We start from the raw sequence: 5,954 nt of genomic DNA, 5'->3' as shown, positions 1-5,954 counted from the left end.
TTTTTAGCTCTTATTTGGCTGAATTAGCTTATTCTGGGGATAAGCACATAAAAAGGGCAATAACACGAAATTAGTCTAAAACGGGAAAACAAGATAGATAAAAGTCCTACAATACCTAAGCTTAAGGGGTTTAAATGCGCAATTTTCAGCTTTCATCACACCCCCAAACTTAAATATTGCTAGTCCTTAGCAATGAACTACAAAGTAAAGAAATGAAATGAACAACTATACAACTATGAACTAGAAAGCAATAAATGGATAACGCCACTTTCGTAGGGAATACGATTACATTTAGCGTATGCAACAAGCCTTTTAAACCCCTAGGTTACCTCTAATGGATGAGTGGAGTCTCGTGAGGATTTCCAGAAATGATACCCACAAACATTAAGCTCATTCTCACAAAAGAGACACCAATATTGCAAATAAGCATTGGGAGAAAACTACCTCAAGTATGCAATTTTTCAAACATTTCCAAGCAATCTCCCAAAATTTTAACATCATGCAAGCAAGTATAGTCCTCTACACATTAAGAAAATGATCATGAAAATCAAAACAACACTAGAATCCTTTTTAAGTGGACCGGCATCAAATATGTTGTTATCTTAGCCAACTAAAGAAATGATCACATCCTTACCCTCAAACTAGCACACAAATCTAGTACCGATCATCAAGACAAAGAGTGGACCATTATTAAAGCTTTATTGATCTAGGTGCGCTTATTCTTTTCACTCGATTATATATATATATATATATATATATATATATATATATATATATATATCCCTAAGGATCAAAGATGGAAGCATGGTGCAATGTGTTGATCTATTAAGCTTTCTAGCGATCCATGAAGTCGAGCGTTAGGTCAATAATTTCCAAACCAGACAGCTTTAGGGCACTATGTGTTCAAACACCCTTAAGGACTTACAAGCTCAAATCAACTAGATTACAAATTAAAACAACCTCCATCTAATCATTTCCTACTTCTCACCTTTTGGGAGAAGTCCTCACTTTTTTTTTAATTCTTTTTGCAACTTCTTTTTTTTTTTTTTTTTTTTTTTTTTTTTTTTTGTATGCAATTATTAACCTAGAGTTTGGGCCCTCCACCTTTCGGAGCGAGAAATTCAGTGCTTGATAAGGCTAGAATCCCGGCTACTTAGTGAAAAGGGGTTGTTATCCACTTTTATCAAGATGAAAGCTTTCAATGTACTACTAGCCCAATTGGGATATAACCAATTCAATAATCAACAAAGCATGTACCCCACAAATGAATTCTAGTGTGCGTTTGTGCTAGTGTAGAATCCTAGAATGAATCTCAAAACAATCACAAAATCAGGATGATGTGGACCACAAGTGCAAGCATGATATCAATCTTTCGAAAAAAAATTACTCCTAAATGGCATCCACAAGGCATACAAGGAGTATTAGACTCTCAAGTCAAGCAATTTTTAAATTCTAAGCAATATAGTCCTCAAAAGATCAAAATCATAGCTAACATGGATCTCAAATCTCAATCATGCATTTAAAGTTCAACTTTAAGTAGAATGCAACAAAGCCACCTTACCCCCAAACTTAAACCGCACATTGTCCTCAATGTGCAATGAGAACAATGGAAAAAATGGAAAGAGTATACCGAGGTGGCGAAAGCATGAAGCCCGGCAATGATCCAATATGAAAAGGGTCTCCCCCAAACTTGGAATCAACAACCTATTTGAATAACCACACTAGAAAACTCATATCAAATATTAAATGGGATAAGATAAGTAAATCAAGCATTCTAAGGCAATATAGCACAAGATGAAAGAGAGATATGAGATCAAGCCCAAGATAAATCATAAAGTATGCATGACTACACATAAGGGCATAATGGTGAAATATATATATATGTATATATATATATATATATATATTGTTCATTTTTATGATACAAGTATATACAAAATGTAAGAAAATATGAACAATGATTGCTAAGTTTAACGTCTCTAGATAGACGGAATGCTTCTTTGAAAGATCGATTTTCTTTTTCTTTTTCTTTTTCTTTTTTTTTTTTTCTTTTTTTTAACTTCAGATCGATCGAACTAAGATCGATCAAATCTTCGATCGATCGAACACGTGAGATTCTGCAAATAAGTTCGAATGATGCACAGAGAGGCCATTTTCATAGATTTCAAAAATTTTCTAAGTGTGGAGTGAAGATCGATCCAAGAGAAAGTTGGATCAATCTAGGAACTTTCAGATCGATCCAAGGGATTGTTCGATCGATACACACAGAGCTGATTTATGCAGGAAATTTAAGATCGATGGAACAGAGCAATGATTGGATGAAGGGATGAGTGTTCGATCGATCGAACCTCTTTTGAGATCAATCGAACTTGGACAAAATGCCTATTTTCAGAACAAAAGTGCATGCATACTCAATCAAAATCCTAGCCATGTGTATGAATTCCAGAACATATCTAGGCGACGCAAGAAATGAAAGATAAAACAGAAATGAGGGAGGAATAGGGTTGTAAACCCTACGAAATGCACTATTTTTTAATGTCTCTAGCAAGACATTGGGCTCTTTTAGCCCGGATCAAATATCTTGTTATGCATCCCCTCCTTGACGGGGTGATGAGTACTTTGAGTTCCATCCAAAGTACTTGTTGAATGAGGTTCAAAGGAAATTGTTGGTCCCTTGTCAATATGATCTTTGGGCTTCCATGCCCTTTCAAAGCAAAATTTTGAAACATCATTTTTGGAATTCAAGATTGAAGATGAACTTTTTGAATTTTTGGTTTCAAGAAAAGACTCTATTCTTTCGCATTCATTGTCTAGGCATTTTTCTATAACATTTACTTCCTCATGCTTGTGAAATGAATTTGGGGTCGGATTGAAGATATTCAACTTCACTTTCATATGCCTAAATGAGATTTTCATTACCCCCGTCCCACAATTGATGTTGGCATTTGAGGTTGCCAAGAAAGGACGACCAAGGATAACGGGAATTTGGCTCTTGGGATTTGGAACCGGTTCCGTGTCAATGACAACGAAATCGACTGGGAAGAAGAATTTATCAATTTTAATCAAGATGTCCTCAATGATACCCCTAGGCTTTTTGATTGATCGGTCAGCAAGTTGCAAAACTACCAATGTCGGTTTCAAGTCTCCTAAACCTAATTTGACATATACCGAGTATGGAAGAAGATTGACACTTGCTCCTAAGTCTAAGAGAGCCCGATTGATGATATGGTCACCAATGACACAAGATGTAGTAGGTGAACTGGGGTCTTTGAACTTTGGAAGAGTGTTATGTTGCAAAATAGAGCTCACTTACTCGGTCAAGGCCACTTTCCTAGGTGCTTGGCTTTTGTTATTCCTCTTTTGGGTGCAAAGATCTTTTAAAAACTTGGCATAAGCCGGAATTTGCTTAATTGTATACAAAAGTGGAAGATTAATCTTCACTTGCCTAAACATTTCAATGATTTCATTTGTCTTGGTCTTTTGCTTGTCAAGATAAATGGATCCTTTCAAGGTATCCAGAAATGGAGCTCTACGCTCAAAAGCTTTTTCAAAACTTTTCTTTGAAGAGTCTTCAACGCAAGAATTTTTAAGATCATTTTTCAAAGCTTTGTTCACTTCATCTTTCAAATCAATTTTGAACTAACTTTTCAAATCACTTTTTGGCACTTTCTCATTTGAATGATCATGCATATGCAATGAAGGAGGAATATGATAAGAAACGGGATGGGTGTCAACTTTTGGTTACACCGGTTCATTCTCTTCATTGGACACACCTACTTTGTTGTCCACAATCTTCCCACTTCTCAAGGTTATCACCGCATTGACATGTTCAATTGTGTGCCCTTCCGATGAGGAATGAGTTTCCATAACACATTGTTACCTTGGTGGGGCATTCAAAGGCATCTTCCCATTCTCTCTAGCATTTAAGGTACTAGCTATTTGCCCGACTTGGGTTTCTAGCTTAGTAATGGATTGAGAATGGGAAAGAAGTAATCGAGTGTTTGTCTCTAGAGTGCCTAAAGTGGTCAAAACTTTTTCTTCAAAGGCGGGACTCCTAGAGTTTCCTTAAGAATACGATTGGTTAAGGAAATAAGAATTAGAAAATTGATTGCCATGTGATTGAAATGATGATGGTTTAAAACCTTGGGAACCTTGGCTTTGCATTGGTGGCGGAACATACTTCCCTTGAAAACCACCTTGGGGAGGGTTTGAGCCTTCCCCTTGGCTTTTCCAAGAAAAGTTTGGATGGTTCCTCCAACTAGGATTGTAATGATTGCCATAGGGATTCTTCCCTTGGTTAGCAAAAATAGCATTGGCTTGCTCATAGTTGTCATTTTGCCCATGTCCATGGGGACAGTTGGAAGTAGAATGCAAGACACTAGAACAAGTTATACATGATTCATTAGATGCACGATGATGAACATGATTAGGGGAAGAAGATACTTGATTTGCCGAGTTTTGGTCAATCAAGAATTGATCAAATCTTTGAGATAAGGATTTCATCTCGGCGGCTATATCATTGGAGTTGTCAACTTGATACAAGCCAACATTCTTCCTTCCTCCTAGATTTCTGCCATTTTTAGAAGACAGAGATCTATGCATGGAATTTTCACTCATACTTTCATACAATTGCCAAACATCATTTTCATACTTGTCAAGATAAGAACCACCCATTGATGCCTCAACCATACCCCTGTGATTATCTGGTAAGCTTTCAAAGAAATATTGGACTAATTACCACTTAGGTATGTCATGATATGGGCATTTTCTTAGCAAATCATTAAACCTTTCCCATGCCTCATGAAACATTTCCCCATTCCCTTGAGTAAATTCTCTAATTGAAGTTCTCATGGCATTGGTCTTAGAAATTGTAAAGTACTTTTTCAAGAACTCTTGTTGCATTTCTACCCAAGAAGTTATTGAAAAAGGCCTAAGGTTATTGAACCAATATTTTGCCTTGTCCTTTAGGGTAAAAGGAAAAATTTTAAGCCTTAACGCTTCTTCCGGCATGTCCGTGTATTTCATGGTGGAACACACTTCAAAAAACTCTTCTAAATGCTTATAAGGTTCTTCACTAGGAAGTCCATGGTAGTTTAGAAGCATTTGAATAGTTTGTGGTTTAATTTCTTAGTGATGTGCTCTAAATGGAGGCAATTGAATGCAAGTGAGTGCATTGTATTCATTAGGCACATAATGATCTCTTAAAGCAAGAGGTGGATTTACAACCGGTGGTATTACATAAGCACCTTGGTTAGCTTGGATTATGGGAGGTTGTGGAACAAATATTAGCCTAGGCATTCCCAATGGAACTTGGCCTTGCTGTTATGGGTGAATGAATGGTCTAGGCATGCCTAATGGTACTTGAACATTTTCATGATGCACATTAGGGTGGAGGTTGCCTTATTGATCTATGTGACCAAGGTCCTCCACATGGTCGTCATTCAAATCCTCCATTGGTGAAATGGAGTGATGAGAACTACCCCTTCCCCTAGGATTACGAACAACTGATTCAAGATGCAAATTAGGAGGGACAAGAGTAGGATTCAATAACCTACGACAATGCATACACTAGAAAAATAAATAACAAGCAAGTAACAATCACTTCGCCCCCGCAACAAATAAATCAACAAATCTCCACATTCAATGATCCCATACTTCCATGCTTAAACAACATGCAAAGAAAAGTAAATTGCCTTTACGCGGGCTCAAGATTTATCTAAGAAATGGAAAATGAGCCTCCACGCGGGCCGACGATTTAACTAGAGCTTGAGTTAGAAAGATCTGTCCTTAAGCAACTTCAATTGTTTTAAACTTCCAAACTTTGCTATGTTTTTCATTTTTTTTTAGATTTTTAGTCCTTTTTGTGCTTAGCTTAGCTCCTTCCTTTGAAGTCTCTTTTGTTTAACCTCTTTGCTTAATTTCACCTAGCCAAATAAGAACAAACACAATAAGTA

The 5,954-nt window shown here is 36.7% G+C and overlaps 1 pseudogene; it reads left to right on the top strand.

Moving 5' to 3' along the window:
• The first annotated feature begins 4,747 nt into the window (after positions 1 to 4,747).
• Positions 4,748 to 4,846, top strand: LOC132287340 (small nucleolar RNA R71; annotated as a pseudogene).
• The last annotated feature ends 1,108 nt before the right edge of the window (positions 4,847 to 5,954 follow it).

This window comes from Cornus florida, unplaced genomic scaffold (assembly GCF_030987335.1).
Source record: "Cornus florida cultivar Cherokee Brave unplaced genomic scaffold, ASM3098733v1 CherokeeBrave_3.0.0_Hap2_Chr11, whole genome shotgun sequence".
Taxonomy (NCBI): Eukaryota; Viridiplantae; Streptophyta; class Magnoliopsida; order Cornales; family Cornaceae; genus Cornus; species Cornus florida.
Note: the sequence above shows the minus strand (reverse complement) of the source record. Positions and strands in the feature narration are given on the sequence as shown.